We start from the raw sequence: 21,228 nt of genomic DNA, 5'->3' as shown, positions 1-21,228 counted from the left end.
AGTCAAAGATTATTGATGTTGCATAGATTGTTTCTCAGGATTCTTTAAACTATCCGATGTAAAAGTTGATGCTACTATAATTGAAGCATCAAATGTAGTGCTGGAGAAATGTGAAGATGTAGAGGTCTTGATTGAGGATGCTACTATGTTTTCTACTATGTAGGTTGATGTTAAAGAACAATGCTAAAGGAGACTCTTATGCACATCTGTACTTAGCACTTTGATGGTTATTATATTCCTCACATGGTCAGTGACTTATCAGCTATTATATTTAGTTTGATGCACCTACTTTTATGACATAATTATATCACTACTTGATTAGTATAATTAGTTATACACTGTTTAACTTAGTATATAAATTTTCTTTATATTGTATCTTATTTATACTTTGTATACATTGTATTATGGGTGGAAGAATAAGAAAGAAAATGTTTTTTCCTCCATCTCTCTTCTTGTGTTCTTGAGTGAGCTTTTCCTTATGTATATAGTGTGTTTTTGGCACAACAACTCAAACAAGTTTCCCCACAACATGATTCTTATTATGGTATTAGAGTGGTGCCATTAAGAGAGGCTAGTATTGATGAAGGCTAAAGTGAAGGAGAAGAAGCAAGGATTCAAGCAAGCAAACAAGGAGTAAGAATCTCTCCCATTCTTCCACTTTCTCTCTTAGATAGTGCATGTGGAGGCATGGAAGCACGACATAGCAACAATCTTAGATTGTTGTGAGATTTGATGTTCAAACAAAGGATTGTATATTTTGCAAGATAGTCATATACTTTTTTGGCCATTTGAGGCAATTTTGGGCCGCATTTAATATCCACAAGTTTGCAAATAATAGTTTCAAGATATATTGCAGTTTTGGTTGTATCAATCAAAAATGGATACATAGGTTACAGATTTCAAATTTTTAAGTTCTAAGGTGTTTCCGAGGAATCAAACACAATTTTTATCTACAAAAAGTTGCATACTCAATGTACTATTGAGTAGTCAATTAAAAAGGCTACTTAGTGTATTGATATGCACTTGTTGTGAAAGATTGCAGAAGACTTTCTTTGTGTTTTGTATCAATTCTGTGATAATGATAAATAACAATGGAAATCCCATCATTGAGAAGTTGGACAAGAGAAATTTTCCATCATGGAAGTTTTGTGTGACAAACTTCCTTATTGGAAAGGGCCATTACGAGTCCATTTCAGGTAAATAAAGAGCTAGAGCTGAGTAATCCTATGATTGTAGATGAATTAAAAGCGTGGAAATAATGGAATGCAAAGGACAAAATGGTGATGTATTGGCTATTGGTAGTCATTGATAATACTATGTTGGGATATATTAGAAATGCAAAAACTTCACAAGCAGCTTGGACCATTTTAACAAACATGCTTTCAATAAATAGGAAGGCATGGAAAATTCAACTCAAGCAAGGGTTGAATACTTTGAAGAAAGAAAAAATTTCTATTAATGAGTATATTTTGAAGGTGATGATCATTGCAAATGCTTTGGCAATGATTGATACAATGGTTGATGACGATGATTTGGTTTCATCTACTTTGGATGGCGTTAATGCTGACAAGGCTTAGAAATCATTTGCTATTTCTATATATATATGAAAGCCATTTTGAGATTTTAATGAGTTGATCTCTCTCATGATCATCGAAGGGATCAATATGTGGGGTGAATTATTTGAGAGAAGTGGTAAATAGGTTCAATCATTTTACTCAAGTTTTGAAAGTTAAGTACTTGAGGTTAGATGGAAGACAAGATAACCTCTTTAATGAGTTCAGTGGCTTCCTAAGGAATCAGGGGATAAAGAGACGGTTTACTCATAAATATATCACACATCAAAATGAGATTGTAGAAAGAAAAAAATAAACATATTGCAAAAGTTGCAGGAGCATTGATGGTTGAAAAAAATATTTTGATATGAAGATATTCATATTGATGTCTATATTATGAATAGCTTCCACAACTATAATTCATGGGATAATCCCTAAAGAATGCTTTATAAGCAAAAAGTCCAATGTGTCACACCTGAAAGTGTTTGGTTGTATTGCATATACTCATGTACCAAATGAGCTACAAAAGATACTTGATATTTTCAACAAGAAGATTAATTACCATCAAGGTATCATATGAATTTGTGATTTGGATGCAAATCTCTTGACAAGGATTGTAATCCGGGTTTTTCATAATATAGTGAATAATATTCAAAATGTCTCTCCTTGTTCATCTGATTCTACCACTCTTCCTTCTCTTCCTTGAATCTCTTACTGGTCAGTACACATCCTTTCAATATCAATGTTGAATCCAATATGAGACGTCGTGACAAGGTTTCAAAATGGGGACGATATGAATCATGAACCTGACTAGGACTTTAAGAAGAATGTGGTAGGGAGTGAATTAATGGAAAAGTGTACACATGTAGTTATGCATAAAGATTTGGATATGGATTGTATGGTATGAGTAGTTCAAATATTTATAGAGGTAGTATAAATGCAGTTACTATATCTAGTCATAGATATGCAAGAATAGGAAATTACTAAACAAAAACCTAAGTAGATGTAGAATTCGGAAATGAACCAATTCAGCTAATTGTGGAGAAAGCTAGTCTATTTGATGGATAGGACATATGTAACCATCTCAAAGTTTCTGCGGAAAGGATATAATATTTTGATATCCTAGAGGATTATAGGATTGAATGTTTTGAATGCATTGATGAAAGAGGGTGAAAGGAACAAGTGTAGGACATGTGACAAATGTATGGCATAACTTGGGATGACTACAAGCATGCTCTTAAATATTGGAAAGAATGTAAGGGTGCCCAAAAACCTAATATTTGTATGTAAGATCCTAATTTATCTATTGAACTATTTGAGGTTCCATCACTAGAAGTTGAAGTGATAGAGGATGATAGAGATGCCAATACAAAGCCAAAGATTATTGATGATATAGATATTTTGTCTAAGGATGCTTTTGTACTATCTAACATGAAGGTTGATGCTATAGTTATGGACATGTTGCCTATAATTATAGAATCAGACATAGTGTTGGAGGGTTGTGATTATGTGGAGGTTTTGATTTAGGATTCTGCTATGTTTTTGCTAGCAGATTTATGCTCAAGATAGAGATGCATTGACAAATGTAATGCTAGAGGAGACTATTACAAATGCTATGGATAATAATGCAGATTGGTAACGTTCCTCATGAGGATGTGATGATGAAGCATGTTGATGTTAATGTGCTTGAGATGGATGATGCTACAAGAAATGAAGGTGTGAAATAAATATGTGCTTTGGATGAATGCACCGATACATAGATGGATGCTCCAACCATGCATAAAATCAAGGATATAGGATGTTACACTAGTATTTTGGTTTACCCTTTGATCTCAAACTATCTAATGAGTTCATGGGTTTAGTCATGAAAGGCTATATGAACGAGGGATATCATGCACTATCAATGCCTTATGATCTAGGTGGAATTAGAGATTAGAATTGTTACACATGCCATAACATGTTGGTGACTCGGCTATTTGATCCTAATGGGAGGTTACTTATTTTAAAAAAAGAGATCATGTTCATACTAGTGTCTAATCTAGGTGGTGTGGGAGCTTTTGCTCTACCGCCAAGACCCATGGACCGCTTATTGCTTCAAGCGTTCCAAGCAAACTCTAATGGCTACCTCTCACATAGCCGACGTGGCATCGATCCTACGAATGTAGTGAGCTTACCTTGATGCCGATATGAGTTTCCTTCTCTTTCGCACACACTGGTAGCTCCACGATCCTAGATGCTAGCTCAAGCATCCTCAAGCCTCTGAGAAGAGAAGAGAAGAGATGGTGAAGAGCTTCACTCTCTTGATCCCTCACTCCCACTCACTCACTCCCTCACACTCTCACACTTCCTCTCTCAAGAGCACACACAAGCAAGAAGAGGAGAAGAAGAGAAGAAGAGGAGAGCTCTTGTTACCCACACACCAAGGAATGAGCTTCCATTCACTTTTTGAACTTTATATATACAAACCTAAAACCCCATGGATGCCCATCCCTTTTTACATGACCGGCCATTGTGGTAAGGTCCCTTTTTCTAATTACCTCTTTTGCTTCATGCCTTAAGCCTATATCCGACTATTCTTTTACAAGAGTTTTTGGAGTTTTTGAGGCGCCTTTTATTTAAAACTACACTTTTGGCCCCCACTTAGCTTTAGAGACCGCCTTCGTGTCTTTGGTCCTTTTCCATCTTCTTTCCACTTTTTTATTCATTCTTCCACCTTCTTTGCTTGGTGTTAAAATTACCCCCCTCCGAGATGGCTGCTAGTCCCATGGCACTCTTGTCGACTGTTGATATTTAAGAGGCAGTTGACGAAGCAATCGTGTAAGGGCAGGGTGACGTGTAAACTCGGGTGCTCGTGGAAGCGTGGTAATAAGGTTTGTTGGAGAAGTCAAACGGATAGCAAGTGGTTGACGGGGGCCTCCGAAGTCAGTGGTTGGTCACCTTTGTGATGCTTGAAAGGAAAGGTTTTGGTGCACTACCTAAGGGGGAGTGGCTATCTTATTGTGTAGTGCATTGTGCCCGTGCTAGAGGAATGGGGAGTTGGGTCTAACCATAGGGTAGCCTGGGTGATATCCCACGCTTGGGGGCCCCATTCGTGCAAGAGGTGCAGTGCGAGTAGCTTAGGGTGACATGTCTAACCATAGGCAAGTGGACCTCCCTAGGTATGTCCTGCCCTTGACGGGCCCTAAGCATGAAGTGGGGGAGCAAAAAGGGCTAAGGGGATAGGGGCATAGCTGGCCGACCAAAGCCACTGGGCATGCCTAACTTGAGGACCCCTAGGTGCAGTGATCATACTTTATGTGGTGCTAAGTGCTTCTATAAGTGAGTTGTTTTGGTTATTCCATGTGTAATGTTCCACTTGCTCTTGCTTGGATGCTTTTTTTTTTGTGAGTAGTATTAAACTAGTAGAATGATAGCCTGTACCTAATCTTCCTTGTTTCATTTAGGCAGAGAAGGGGGTCGGATGGATTTGCTCAAAAATTGATGGCTTTGCATGTACCCTTTGAGGTTCATGTGGACATGGAGGGACGTGGTGGAGAGGAAGGGATGGTTGCACCTAGTGAACTGGCTGTCATTCATATCCTCTAGGAGAGCTAGGCAAAAGGAGGAGAGAAGGCTAGCTCTCATCATTAAATGTACCATGGCACTACTGTCAATGGCGTTAGGGTAAAAAAAGAGGGGAGGCAAGCCACGCTCTTGTGGGGTCAGATCCTGCTTGAGTAGTAGCTTAAGTAGTCTAAGATAATTACAGGTAGTTACAAAGTCTGGATCGGGGCATAAAGAGAAGTCCATGAGAAAACGCGTCATGGAATCATTTAGGCTTCCTGAGTCAAAAAGGAGGGCATGCTCGAAGGAGGTGGCATTGGAGTTGTAGATGATGGGGAAATCATGACACCCATGGAGGGTGGCAACAAAATCCACATCTACCCTACGAGGATATGCCATGAATGTGGGGTCATTCCTCTCATAGGGCAGGGTGTTACAAAAAGCCATCCAGGCGAGCATGCTAATATTGCACACTCACCTTCTCCATAGGGGTTGGCAGTTGTAGCCCTATATAGTATGTGGTATTTCGAACACCTTATCTTGCCAAAACTCTGTTTTTTCCCTTCTCCATAAAGTGGGGGTCCTTTCCCTTTCTTCCAGCCATTTTTGTCCCAGTCGGCTGCCAAGTCCCGATTACCTCCTCCATCACCTTGATCGGTAGGACCCTCCGCAAGCTGTTAGGCATGAGGAAGCTGAAGGTGAAAGAGTATTTTTCTTTTTCTTGCAATTCCCAAATCACTAGTTTCACGTGGAATCCAGTAGGGAGGTCATCAGGGCACAGTGGGAGGGGTGCGGACAACTGCACAACCAGTTTGTCTCTTAACTGCTTCCTTGTTTCTTCAACTAATTTTCTCCGTCCCTTAGCGTGGCTTGTCTTTCCGTGGGTGGATCAATCTGTTGTTATTCTTGAACATGTGACAAGGGGGTTGTGGGATTATCTGTTCTCTCATTCTTCCCATAACGAATTCAAGGTTAGCCTCCTCCCCTTGTCGGTCTTCTAGTTGCGCTCCTTCCTCAAAGCCCAGTGCATCCGAATCCTGGGGGGTTAGGACGGCTAGTAGTAGATACTTCTGTTGCTCTTCTAAGCTCAGCCTAACCTCCGCAAGTTGGGGTGGCATCTGTAGCCATGCATGTAGGCCTCTGCATGCGATGCTCAGTTTTTTCTGCAGCACCTCCAACAACTCCTTTCCCTCTGGCCGGGTCGTGTCCAGTAATGTGTTGAGGAAGGGCTATTGCTGGGCACTGAAGGCTTTCTAGGCGGCCTCTATTTTACTTTCTGAAAGTATTTTTTCTTTCTCCAGCAAAGCAAGGCACCATGCCAATGTCTTCACCCGTTTCTCGTTCTACGCAGTCCATTCCTCTGCTCTTTTGTTCATTCCTTCCATGCTCTCCCCCTGCTTCTGTGCCAAGGTTACGAGCTTCTGCTCCTGGGCTTTGAGTTTTCTACTCAAATTCCTTCCCAAGTGTAGTTGATCAGTCACAGACTCGATCTCCTTTTGCTATTGTTCCCTCTCTTCCTTTATCTCCTCCTCTTTGGCATTTAATTCCTCCATCATTTGCTTGATCTTGGCAGTTTTTGCCTCCGATTTCCCATGTTGCATCAGGAGGAGCTTGTATTCCTGTCGCATCTGCACGAGTTCTTGATTCTCATCCTCGAGCCACTGTTTATAGCTTTCTTCCATGTCTTCCTTGGCCTTTAATTCCTGCTTGAGGTTAAAGATCTGTCATTGTTTCATGGCTATTGTGTGGGTTTTCTCAAGCTAGAAGGCAGCCAGTGACTCCTTTTCTGCCACAACTCAGCCACAACCATCCTCTTTTCCTCCTTTGCCCTCTCCAATTGGGAGAGCAACTCGGCAACGTACTCATCGTAACTGGCTGGTGGCATCATTGTTGTGTGGGTTGGGGTGGGCGAGGCTTCCACTCTCGAACGCTTCTGGTCCTGTCTCGACTCAGCATTTGTGTGGCTGTGGTTTCTTTGCTCTTTCTCTAGGCCATTTATTTATTGATAAAATATTGCATCCAGGCCACGAAGTTGGAATCCTCCATGCTAGTGGGGATGCTACGAGTGAGGGGGGTTGGTTCTGTGGAGAGTACCATGAGGGTGGGGATAGGATGGAGGAGGGCCTTGCCTTTGCCTTCAAGGACAATGGGTGGGGCGACTTCTGGTACCTACATGCTAGAGCTAGGCCCTTCTTCCCTCAGTGGGCTCCAGGCTCCCGGATCATTAGCCTTGCACTGCTGCTTAATGGACCATCGTGTGGCTTCGACAAAATCCTCCTCCTCCTTCCTTCTTAGTTGCTCTTCTTCCTTCGCAGCTCTTCTTTGCCTTTCTTTTTTATCTTTCCTGTACTCTTCCTCCAATTTCTCCTTTTCTTCCCGCTCTTCTCTTTTTCTCTCTCAGCTTCCTGTTTTGACACCTTTTTAGCCCTCTTGACTTCTTCTTTTGTTTTTTCTTCTTCCTGTTTCTTCTTCTTCTCCCTCTCCTCGGCTTCCTTGAGGGATTGTCTTTTTGCCTTTTCCAAATCCTCTTTCTCCTTCCTATGGCCTTCATCCGGCTTCTTTTTCTTCTGCGCTGTCTTTTTCTTGGGTTCTTTGTTCTGCTCTTTGCTTGATTGTTCTTCTTGCCTCTGCCCTTCCTTATCAGTCTCAGACTTGTCGCTGGACCTCTCTTGGTCCTAGTGGGGGGTGACCTGTCGGGCGTTTCTCCTTTCCCTTCTTCTGCATCCTGCATCTCTTTCACTGCCTCCTAGATGAGTGCAGTCAAAATGCTTCCATAGGCAATGAACGAGGCCTTAGACGAGGCCTTCTTTATTTTTGTGGCCTTGGAAGCTGGGGACTCTCCTCCTACGAGTGTGCTTCCTAGTGCTTTAGCCGCCTGGTTGATAGTTTTGCGCACATAACTGCTCCAGTCGACTTCATGTAGGGTGTGAGCCGCTACATTCTCCAGCACAGGCACGCTGATTTGGTACATTAAGGTGTTGTAGTGCTGGTTGGAGAAGAGCATGTGTACTAGTTTTTCTTGCAATCTAGTTTCTGCATCAAGGATGTCCTGGATGCTGATGCTATCGTCTCTTAACATGTCCTCCTTTCTCATTTTCAGCATGGCATACACATCCCTCTTCTTCTTCTTCTCTATCTTTGGCTCTAGTCCCAATACCTTCTCTACCAAGGCAGGGGTTAAGCAAACCTGCACCTGTTTGGCATTTTATCCCCTTCCTATCATGACGGTGCCGCACTCATTGTCGGGGTCATAAGACCTGAGAAACTCCATACACTTTGTGTGGTCAGGTTCCTGTGTACTTTTTTCAAGGTACTTGGTGAAGTTGCATTTTTCAATGACTCTCCTGGCTGCTTCCTCCTTGGCCACCAAACCCTCTATGTTGTGAATGGTTTGGAACTTTAGCTGGTTGTAAGCGTGGCTCTCAAGAGTGATGTTGTACTACGCTCTTTCCTCTTCTGTGAACGGAAGTCGGTGGGCATGGTCCTGCTCTGTGACATCTTCTGTTCCTGTCATAATCCCAAGTTTCCATTAGTACTTTCACATTAACAATTTGTAAGAAAAGTCATAGTCTAAAAAGAAAGACTCTATATGTTTATTGAATGAAAGCATTGAAATCCTAGCCAATGTGGAGTCTTCTCTTTCAGCTTTAAATTTTTGCACTTTATTTCAAAGTTCTCTTGACATTTTCCTACCTTGCTCGTTGTTTGCGTGCTTATGCATTTTGCTTGATTTTCATTGGTTTTAATTGATTCACCTCTCTTGATTCACCTCACTCTCCCCTTCCCTTCCCGGCTTGAGAAGAATCCTTCCTAGGATTGAAGGTTTTGGAGGTTGTGGACATTTTGCAATGGGTTTTAGGAGTTATCGGCGTAGGAACCAAGTGTAGAAATCGGGGTTGTACTCTAACTGAGCTGCACGATCGAGATCAAAAGGGCGAGTGCCAACGTGTATAATGTAAGTGAGAACATCTATTAGGAAGTCACCAGAGGCACCGCGGCTAGCAATATGTAGCTCCTCCTTTTTCAGTAGGCGATAGAGGTAAGGGTGTCCCTTGATGTGCTCTTCTAGGGGGCGGTCGCGAAGAGTGGTTATCACTCTATACGAGGTTGGCATGATATAAGTAGGGTCGTACTCCGCTATTTTCATTGTGCAGCGTTGGTCATGACTTGACATCCATCTACTTCCCATTGCAACCTAAGAGTGTACCAGTGCCGCAAGAATGGGGATTTAGTTTGAGCAAGTTTGGATAATTCTGCATTTTCTTGGTCGGTGATGGTAGAAGTGGTTTGCTGATTGTAAGACATAATGAGGCGTTGTTTGAGGGCTCGCTCTTTAGAGACCTCGCTGTTGAGTAGTACATCAACAGAGTTTGCTGCCTTTGCGAAGGCAAGTTCAAATGTCTCCCAAGAACAAGGCATCGTATGAACTTCGGTTGTAAAAGGCTCGGCCAAAAAGCCTAAGTCCAAGTGGTCATAGCTCAGAGCTAGCTCTCTGAAGGTGGCATCGAGCCATCTAATGCAATTAACCACGTCATCCCCTGTATCTTCGAATAGATCTAAGGCCAGTGTCAAAAATGATTTCCACTCGTAGGAGGGTTTAAGACGTGCTGGTGGTTGGGGTTTGATAGCACTAGAGCCTTTGACAGTGGATAGTTGTGGTTGCGGTTGGGCTTCTTCCTGGCTTAGGGCTAGGGAAGCAGCAGCTACTTCTGATGGATTGCTACCTTTAGAGTGGATCATTGTAGTCGGATGGGATCTAGTGGGTGATGGGTCATGTGACGATGTCTGCCATTTGGGCCGGTGGATGAGCTTCATGGATGTGGGCCTGGAGAGCACTACGGTTTATGGTTATGAAGTTTTATGGGGCTGGGAGTGATCAAGATTGCGGGCAGCATACGAGAGGTGTTCTTGGCCGTGTGGGCTTTAGGGATCCATAACCAAGAATTCCCCTCATAGTAGCCTTGTGCGTGTAGCAGAGTTTTAGGGACCCACCTTCGCCTGATCATGCACCGATTTTAGTAATTGCACCTTGGTGTCCTAGGTTTAGAGCTTTGGGTCTTATGTGGTTGTGTGTGACGACTCCTAGGCGACGGTTGCGGCTATTTAGGCCTCCATTGGAAACTAGGCTGTTGAGCCTTAGCTTTTGCTACCACGAGCAGTGGTTCTTGAGAGGTGGTGGGTGGTGGTCGAGCACTACCCTTCTCCTTAGATTTGGCTGCTAATAGTTTCTATCGGTGGCCATGTGGACTGTTCCATCGCTTCTTAAGTGATATAGCTGGCCTACTATCAACTAGTAGGGTTGGATTTTGAGAATAAGTCGCCTCAGTCTTGCCTTCTCTATTGGTCGTTTAGGCAGTCCATGCTCAAGCACTTGGACTATGTCATCTGCCCAATATGGCGTTAGATCGGCCTTGAATAAATCCCTCCGGTTAGAGAGGTTAAAGAGGTGGGCGTCTGGCAACTCATCGGTAATGCCTTCTCCAGTGGATTCTCCTGTGGGGATGCGTGACATATGATTAGCCATGTAGTGCTATTTTCTATTCCGTACAACCACGGCGAAGTCAAACTCCAAAAGCAAAAGGAGCCATCGAGCTATGCATCCTGTAGCGCAAGGTTTGTTCACTAGGTATAGCAAGGCTTGATGGTCTCCAAAGAAGGTAAAGGGTGTAGCCAATAGATAATGCGGAAACTTCTTTATAGCAAACACCATGGCCAAGACCTCTCTTTCTGTCATTGAGTAATTCATTTTCATCTCTGTGAGTTGTCTACTAGCAAAGCTCACTGGATAATCTAGGTTGTGCTCGCTAGGTTGGCACAACACTATCCCCACAGCAAATTTAGAAGCATCGATATGCACATGGAAGGTTATGGTCCAATTCGGGGCTGGTAGAATTGGTGATGTGGTTAGAGCCTTCTTCAACTCTTCTATTCTCGTTGGCATGCTTCAGTCCATTCAAATACAATCAACAGCTTGTATAAAGGTTTAGCTATCAATGCATAATTCAACACAAACCATTGATAGTATCCCATATGGTCCAAGAAGCATTGAACTCCCTTGTAGTTGGTTGGGGGTGGAAGGTCGACAGTAACCCTGACTTTTGAGAAGTCAATGGAAATGCCATTCTTCGACACTACGTGGCTGAGGATGCATCCATGCTTCACCCAAAACTAGCATTTCAAGGGGTTCAAGGAGAGATGATACAGGCCACACAAGTCAAAGACTGCTTGGAGTTTATTCAAGTGTTCCATCCAAGTCGAGTGAATACAAAGGTCATTGACAAGTACTTCCAACTCCTTGCAAAGCATGTCTTTAAATATGGTGCACATGATTTTGAGTGGCCAGTTTTTAAGTACCTCGAATGGCTTCACCCTCATGCCGTTTGCTAATGTGACATTAAACCGAGCGGTCTCAATAGGTGGGTTTCCCCAGGTCTGTAGTACTACGTGGCTTAGCACACTAACCCCGGCTCCCGTGTCTATGATCCCCTTTCTCGTTGCGTCCCCTAAGGCTAGAACTGGTAACACTACATGCATCTTGGTGCCTTCCTAGAAAGCATTAACGTGCAAGGATTTTGGCACAGAGTGTAGCATTAGACTTGTTATTTGTGTTTCTGCATCCTGATCATGCAGATCCACAGCTTGTTCTCGTGATTGCTCGACCCACTACTTGAGGTCTTGCCATAGGGTGGGATGTTTCTTAAGTAGGTCTCCTAGGCTTAACGTCACTAGGGTGGTCACTAGAGTGGTAAGGAGGTTGTCGATTGCTCATTTCTCTCCTACACCGGATTGTCCTGGCCAACGGCCGTGACTGATTTGTGGGCCTACAACATCAAGGATTGGTCTAAGGGGTACCGACTGTGGTGCGATTTAATCTCTTGACTTTGGTTGCGGGGATGAGACTATCATGTTCATGCTGGTGAGATCCCTAGTCTCGTCCTCCAAGATGGGCTTAGCATCCCTTAAGTGCTCTTGGGCCTCTTTTACCTAGTCCTTCACGTTCTCTATGGCCTCGATTTGGCGCTCCCGATACGGGTACTCCCCTACCTTGGCACTTCCCTTTTCGGTCGTCTTGGGGGCTGAAGTCTCTGTCTCTATGTTTGTGACTTTCTTTCCAACATGCAGAGTTGTAGCACTCTCAGCTTTCATTGCGATCTTAGCCTCTGGCCTCCTCTTTCTTTGCCTGCGGCTCTTCTTCCCTATCAATGCTGCATTGAGATTGCTAGGTCCCAGTAGTGATATGTCGGCCTGCTTTATCCGGGCATGGGTCATGACCTGCAATGGGATGGGTGTGGCCTCCCCATCAAGGTTCTCGACACCAAAAAGTCCCAATGGAATAGATGGTACGTTGGCCAAACTTGTAGAAGGTTTTCCCTTTGGGCAGTCGATAAAGAGATGGGTGATTCCATACTCAACACACCTTAGGTCAGCTTTATCTCTATTCTGCTGCTCCCTCTCGGGGCGACGTGATGAGACATGACCTGGGTGACCATAAGTCCAACAAATGATTGGATCCTGTGTTTGCCATCCTAGGCCTCTACCTCGTGCTTTCCCTAATGCCATCACTGGTACTGGTCAATAGTCCATAAGGACTACGTTGCCCTCATTGTCGTGAGAGACATAAGGGTATAAGTAAGTCTCTTCCTCATTTGGCTCTTCCATGTAGTGGATTGGAGCATCACTCGGTGGGTGGGTCACATAGGGACCGGGAGGCCTAGTTATACCTGTAGGGTTTATGTCCATCCTGGGGACAGTCGGCTTAATATCGTTAGGCACAGGAAGGGCCAATGGGACTCCCCTTTTGAAAGGTGACTGCGGTCTATTTGCTAGGCAAGGCTAACCATATGGTTGGGAGTACGAAAGTCTCCTAGGCAATCTACAATGCACAATGTTGTGACTGAACCTGTCGCAGTTAGTGCAAGGTCTCAACCAAGGGTCTTGACACTCAGCCGAAAAATGGTTTCTGCCATAGTACACACACTGGACGTGTGGCCGCGTTGGTCATCTCCACAGGTCTTGCAGCTTGACTATCTCCATCTTGATATCAGCTAGGTCTTGGTTCGTCTCAGTGGCTTTCCCCTTATCTTGGGATGATGGGGTTGGTCGCTCACCAGAGGCTACTATTCTTTCTAAACTTTGCGAGATGACTTCTTCTGAGTTGGAGCTCCTCTCTTTTAGTTGATCATCAACTCTTATGGCTTCCTCAAAAACCCTAGCTAGTGTGTCTCGTTGCAAGCTTGAGTTGGCTGCCAAAGTCTTATACAATTCCTCGTTTTGAATTCCGCTGATGAATATAGCTGAAACTACTCTTTCAGTCAATCGTTCACCTATAGGGATTCTCTTGAAGAGGCTCCTTACATGGGTTACATAATCGCGAATGTCCTCCTTCTCTTTCTGCTTGACATTCATCAGTCGTACTAGTAGATTGTCGAAGTATCTAGGCTCGGCAAATCTCTTAATGAAGAGATTCTTGACGTTATTGAAGTTTTCCCGCTCTACGGTGTCTAAGCTTGTATGCCCTTGTCACCTAAGCGGAGCCCGAACACTTGGGAATGCTGAGTCAGGTCGCTGAGGCCATTGGCTTTGTAGACTTGCTCGAACTGCTCTACAAAGCTATATAGGTCATCATGGGGTTGGTACTTGTCGAGCTGCTTTGCGACTATTGGGATTTTAGACTGGCTCTTAGAGTCTTGGGTTGCTTCTAACATTGCCACCAGTAAGGTTGCCAATGTTGCAGCACTTTGCTCTGCTACGGTGTTGTCTAACAATCGCTTCATAAGAAGTTTGCTCAGTGTTAAGTCTTCTTCTAGGGCTCTCTCCTGATCCGTTCAGTTTTTGCTGGCTAAGTTTATCACTCGCTGCACCTCATGCAACTCTGTGCTTTGCCTTTGACTCCTGGCCTACTGATCTCTATTGTATGTGGCTATGCCTTGCAATGCCTTATGGGCTAGCTTTCTCTCTTCTTCTAAGTCAGCGATGATAGCATCTGTTGTCCAACCGCAGTGCTCATACCGGGCGTGCACATCATAGCTGCTGACTAGTTGCCGAATGGCTTCTGGGAAGACACCTAAGTCGAGTTCCTCATTGGACCTGCACTCTGGGATTTCCTATGCCATAGTCGAGTTCTCATGCTTCGCCAAGCTATCGATCATGTTGAGTGGCTTTGTCAAATCCCCTTCACTTGCGCCGCTTTCTTGGTCCTCCTTGGCATGTTGATGGTTTGTCTCTGTTTGTGGGTTCTCTCCTATTCGTGGGTCCTTTGAGTGGCTTATCTGAGTGAGTCCCTTGACTTATTAACTACAGTCCCCAAGTTATCTCCACTCAGTGCGTGTATTCTTTCTGGTGCACTTGTGTTCAATCAGTCTTTCAGTTTTTCTTAAGTGCACTTCAAGTGCGAAAATTCAAGGTGAGTGCGGCAAACAGACTCTAAGAGTCTTACGCACCCTTGCTTAATTTTGGGCCTAATAGGATTTGTTGATAAATTCTCTGGCCGTCTAGACAGGATTTAGGGCCTTTTGGTTACGTTGCCTTGCCGTTTTTGGGCTCAATCAGGGTTTTATGGCTCAATGGGTTTCCTCTAGGTCACTAGGTTTCTAGGTATCATGATAGCCCACTCAAACTGTTAAGCAGCTATGCCTTATGATTTTGTCCACTCTGTGTGTGAGAATCAGGTTCTGAACATCAAGAGGGCTTACGACAGGTTGCACTGCTACTGAGCTCCAGTTGGGTCAGGTCAAATTTCTGAGAAATTGGGGTAGACATATACTCGGCCCAACTAGTCCAAATTGCAGGGGCCAAACGAGTGACTCGGATGGGCCGAATTAAACTTGTCCGAGTGCAAAAAAAAATTCGCAGACCGAGGTCCGAGTGGCGTAACTCGAACGGGTCGAGTCAAATGTTGGGCTGAGGGCCCAATCGTGTCCTAGGCCAAGTGGAATTCGGGCCGAGTGTCGGTTTGGTCAAAGGGCGGAGTGGCATAACTTGGACGGGCCAAATCAAATGTTGGGCCGAGGGCCGATTAGGGTTTTTGGGTCAAGGTCCAAATGGGCGGGTCCGAGGGCCGAGCCTGGTACTTGGCCTAACAAAGGTCATTCAGACAGGCCGAACACGACGCAAGGAATGCACCATGATGACAATTTCAATATTTGAACTTTATATATACAAATCCTCAAACCTCATGGACGCCCATCCCTTTTTACATGACCGGCCATTGTGGCAAGGTTCCTTTTTCTAATTCCCTCTTTTTGCTTCATTGATGCCTTAAGCGTATACTGGACTATTCGTTTACAAGTGGCACAGGAGGGAGTTTGGCGCTCTTTTACAAGAGTTTTTGGAGTTTTTGAGGCGCCTTTTATTTAAAACTACGCTTTTGGCCCTGGCTTAGCTTTAGAGGCCGCATGCGTGTCTCTACTCCTTTTCCATCTTCTTTCTGCTTTTTCATTCATTCTTCCGCCTTCTCAACTTGGAGTTAACAGGTGGCTACATAGTGTGACACATAAAAGGGATATGTAGGTTTGAAGAGGGTGGATGTCGTGATGTTTGTATCCACTTATGAAAAACCTAGGAAAAAGGACATGAGTTAGATGTTTTGAGTAGTCAAAGCTAGCGACACTATCCATATATTTCGATTTGGCTAGTGATATTGATTGTATCGATGATCTAAGTTATATGAATAAGAGTTCATGCATGAAGGGCCCAAAAATTTTTATGGTAAAATGGGTGGCATTGTTTGACTAATGAGTACATGCTGTTAGCATTGTTTTTTAGTACCTTTACATATTTTGAAGGATAGAAGGAATGATTATTGATCAATATATATGAGAAAGGTGCTGCATGGATTTCTTGAGAACACCTCCATACATGATCCAATGGATGTAAGTTGTGTGGCCATAAGCAAGGTGAATGATAACATGGTCAAGGATGGGGAAAATCTTAACCTTCATTGAAATATGCTTGATTGGTGAATGATACTTGACTTGGAGAAAAAGAAAGAGGAGAAAAATAAGTATTTAATATATACTTACATCCATTGTGGGAAAAATAAGGATATTTCTTGCATGCTTTCAAGAACACAGAGGAGGGTGGGGGTGCAACATGCATTCTGGTAAAGGTGGATCTTCATGTAGGGGAACAGGGGAATGCTATTATGCAGAAGAGCAGCTAGTGTGTCTCCCCTCCTATCCTTCTTTTTGGGTATTCCCTATAATACATTAGAACACACCTTGCTAAGGAGGCCAATGCTACAAGGAAAGGAGGGGAGCATCAGTTCAATGGAATCTTGGTTGTCCTCAAGAAGACTATGAAGTTTAACGGCCTACCAAGGTTTTACTAGGGTTTCAACAATTCTTGTCTTGAAATCATTGTGTATACCATGACCACTACTTTGGACTATGTGACTCTCTAAAGCTAGATGTGCTTGTTGAAAATATTCATTTTTTGGAGCCTCTTATAACTCTAGTTGTGTTGATGGATATCGACTACCTACATGAAAAGGATGGTATTCTTATGTGTGGATCTATTGGGACTACTAGTGTGGTGACAATTCAAGGGGTATAAAGCTTTCATGAAAATTTGAGAGATGACTATAATAAGGCAAAAATTCATGAAGTGTGGTCTAACTTCCAATGTGAATTGAAGAGCTGATGATGCATATACTTATTACTCTAATGAATCGGGATGATAAGAGCTAAACCTAAAAATGGGTGGCATGCAAAGTGCCGAGTTATAGTAGTAGAACATGCCACACATTGGCATTTTGGCTTGTAAGGAAAGTTTGTAAAAAAAACATATGGATTTCCAATGATGCTTATAATAGTGATCAACTTAAGAGAAACAAGCCTTAACACGTCCTATTAAGAGGCTCTTCCTACATGATCATCTGAAGATCATGACAACTTGCCGCCTACCTTGATACTAATCTTCTTCGACTACAACACAGCCTTCAAGCTATACTCCACTAGATTTATAAATTTGACTTCAATGTGGCAACAAGTCGAGTCTCTCTCCATGCTTCTATGCTCAAAAAGACAATTGAGTAAAGGCAACAATAGTTCAAGTCCTACCCTCCCCTAGCAAAAAGTACAAAAGCTAATCCTTTTTTTTTGCCTTATCATGAGAGCTAGAACTACTAGGAACTCCTTTTGTGTAGTCTATGCTCCTTGCTACTACCATCAGGAGTTGAAAGCTCCTTGTTATCATAGCTACCATTTAGCAAGGGCATCTTATCATGACTGAGGAACCTTGGAAAGAAACAAGCGACATCAAGAGAAGCATATACCTACCCTAAGAGGAAAATCAAGCTTCACTTAATTTGCATATATTGGAGAAGTGGAGCAATTGATATAGCTATCACAGTTCTTCTTAGCTTTTTTTATGTATGTGCTAGTCAGTGCTCTATGGAAAGAATGCGATGAAGGAAGTTAGGCTTTATCTCACGTCAAAAAACATACTTGAAATTTTGGAGTGACTTAACAAGGGTTAACTACCGGGGCTTAGTTTTGATCACTTTGGAGAAATTTTATGCTCATATGAAGTGGAGAGTTAACATTGAGGATATTCTCATATGAAATTGTGATTTGGGTTCAAAGCTTTTGACTGGGATTGTAATTTGGGTTTCTCATAGTGTTGTGCATAACATTGAAAGTATCTCTTCCTATTTAGCTAATACTACAACTTTTCCTCCTCTTTCCTAAATCTCTTGGTAGAGACACCAACTCTTATTGTCCTACATCCACATCCTTCGAACATGAGTGTTCAAACCCGATGTGAAATGTAGTGATAAGGTTGTAGGATGGGAGACAGGAATCATGAAGTTGACAAGGACTTAATGAGGAATGTAGTAGGGGGTAGATGCGATTATTGAAAAAGTGTATACATGTAGTTAAGTGTAAAGATTTGGATATGGATTGTAGGATACATGTAATTCAAGTATTAATATGGAAAGTACAAATGTAGTTACCATATCAAGTCATAGATATGTAGGAATAGAAAATTACTAATTAAGAACCTGAGTGGATGGAGGATTTGGCAATGGAAACCACTTCAACTAATTATAGAGGAAGGAGGCCTATTTAATGGATAGGACATTTGTAACTATGTCAAAAAAATTTATAAAACAATGCAATAATTTGATATCTAAGAGGATTATAAGATTGAATGTTTTGAATGTGTTCATGAAAGTGGTGTTTAAGAAACAAGTTCAGGAGATTCTACGGATGTATGGCATAACCTAGGATGACTACTTTTTACCGTGTTTACCACAGCATAGAGGAGCGGGAAAATGGAAAAAAGGAAATAGCAAAAAGGCGCAGGATAAAAGAAGGAAAAGGCACCTTGACCGGTAACAGACCCTGAAAAATTTAAATGTTCGGGCACGACCCCTAGAAAGTCTCAATGTCGCCCCGAGAAAGCAAAAGAGTAAAAAGCGCACCATTAAATGTGGAAGCGCTCCCGAATCCTTGTAAAAGAGTGCTAGGCTCGCTCCTATGCAAATTGTACGCATTAGTTGGGAATAGGATAAATTAGAATGGTGGGAAATGAGAAATGGGCTTAGGCCAATGGCCGGCCATGTAAAAAAGGGGATGACTGCCCAAAGAACGGAGGGCATGTATATAAAGTTCAAAAGTGAATGAGAAGCTCATTCTTGTGTGTGGCTAAAGCTTATTCATCTTCTTCTCTTGTTTCTTGCCTTCTTGCTTGTGCTTGAGAAAGGGAGTGAGGGAGTGAGTGTGTGAGAGTGAGGGATCGTGGAGAAGAAGCTCTCCATCTCCTCTCTCCATCTTCTTCTCTTCTCTTGTCTTCCCTTGTCTCGCACGTGGCTATGGAGGATGGAGCTCATGGGAGAGGGATTGAGGTTGCTTGAGCTTTCCACAAGGATCGTGGAGCTACCCGTGTACAAGAGAGAGGAGGGTACTCGATCGAGCATTAAGGTAAGCTCACAACACTCGTAAGGTAGGCTGGTCGGCTATGTGAGAGGTAGCCATGGCGGCTGGGCTTGAAACGCTTGATCAATAAGCGGTCCGTAGGTCTCAGGGTAGAGCTTGTAGCTCCCCTTCATTTTGGTTCCGTTGTTGAGACCGACGGAATCGAGCCTTGAGCGCCACACACATCAAATCGAGCATAGGAGTAGGGCCTTTGCCCGAAACGGTGCTTGAGATAGATAGGAGATTTTGGAGGTTTAATCGTTGGAACAAGTAATTATTTTGAGTTTTTTGATGAGTGCTTGAGTAGGTAAATACAACCCATACTTGGTTTTGCGATTTTTTGTTAGCATTAGGTAGGATAGGATTAAGATTCGAAACTGAAAGGGTAGGGTTTTTATTGCTGTAAATCTGGTTGCAATAAGAAAAAGAAGGCAAAAATCGTGTTTTTTAAGGGGGGAAATTGCAACGGCGAAAGGCTCTAAGGTTAGAGAGTGGTTGGGCAATGCTATGTAAGGCTGGGGTAAGGGGAGAAGAGCTCATTTTCATTCTGACTTAGTTGAGAGAGAGCAAGAGAGAGTGAGAGAGCTACAGGCATAGGAGAGGAGCGGACGCCCTTCGATCACACTTCCGGGGTGCTACAGGTATACAAATCTCTTCCCTGGCATGCCCTTGTGTGTATTTAACAGCCTAGAATAGCTAATCATCAACATAACACTAGATTCATCACCATTTTCATTGTCGAAAGTGTGCCGACCTCGACGCGTTCGGATGTCCGAACCCTAGAATTGGGCAGTTGGCTGCCCCGAACCTAGGGTTCGGCGTTCGGCCTTCGGGCATTCGGCCACGTGCTGTTCGGGCTTCGGGCTTCGGCCACCCGAACGAAGGCCTTCGGGCTTCGGTGTTCGGCCTTCGAGCATTCAACGACGTGCCGTTCGGGCTTCAAGCTTTGGCCGCCCGAACGAAGGCCTTCGGGCCATCTAGCCATTCGAACCTTATCATTTGGGCTTCGACGGTTCGGCCCCTCCGAATTCGAGATTCGGCCATTCGGTGTTCGGACGGTCGAATCAGCCCGCCCGAACCCGGCCATTCAGCCCATTTGAGTTCGGTCCTCGGACTGAGCCATTTGGGCTTCGGCCCTCGGACTCGGCCATTCGGCCTTCGGCCCGGCCGAATGAGACATTCGGACTTCAGCAATTCGGACGCTGATTTTGGGATTCAGACCCTACCATTCGGGCCAATTTTGGCCAAATACATTTTTGATATTATTTTAATAATTTAAGCCGAGACCCACGTTGCCAACACTAGTGCGACCCTGTAGGTGCAAGAAAATCATAGAAAACTTGGCCGTGTGGCTAGGAAACCTAGTAGAGTGTGTTGTCGCAGCCTAGTCGCAATGACAGACCAGACATCAGACCCCCACATACTTGAGAGACAGAGTAGAGACCCAGATTTTAACTAGGCAACCGTGTGCTAACCTCATACCCAGTGGCCAAGAGCTGAAGGTAGCATTGACATTGCACTTGAGTGCCGTAATCCCGCACACACAGTAGGCCACATTGGTTGTGCACTGAAAGAGCAGAAAGCCTGATTTCACACTGAATGCACAGACACCACACTGAGTGTACATAATTTGAGGATTGGTTGTAATAACAAGGAATACACTCGAACATAATCATTCAAGGAACCCACCAATAGGAGTGAACCCCAAGACTTAGCAGACAAATAGGGTTAGGACCTAGGAGGATGTTAAGTGGACGCGAGGATCCAAAAGACAACAACATAAAGGATCGGACGCTGCCAGAACTACTCGAACTCATCGACGGTCTTGTGGAATTGGAGGCAGAAACAATGTCAGGATCAAGAGGCGACCAAGGAGAGGACCGGCTAGACCTAGGAGAATTCCCAGTCTCAGTACAGGAACTAGTCTATGACTACGATTTACTTATTAGGACCGTGATCCAGGGCAGACCTGTAGAAGAAGTGGTAGCAAGCCTCAAAGAAGAGAGAAGAGCAATCAGGAGAGTGTTAGAAGGCATAATTGCCTACAACCACGAGCAAAGGTCTAGAAAGCTACAGCAAGACGTAGATATGCACGAGGCTAGAAGGGTGCTAGACCTAGCTAGGGCAGCCAAATCTGGACCAAATGAAGAGAGGGAACGGGCAGCAGAGGCTGACATGACATTGAGTGAACTTGTAGCCAAGCGACTCATGGA

This window comes from Lygodium microphyllum, chromosome 11 (genome assembly GCF_053477565.2).
Source record: "Lygodium microphyllum isolate KBCC chromosome 11, Lygodium_microphyllum_v1.1.10, whole genome shotgun sequence".
Lineage (NCBI taxonomy): Eukaryota > Viridiplantae > Streptophyta > Polypodiopsida > Schizaeales > Lygodiaceae > Lygodium > Lygodium microphyllum.
This window is presented reverse-complemented; position numbering follows the sequence as displayed.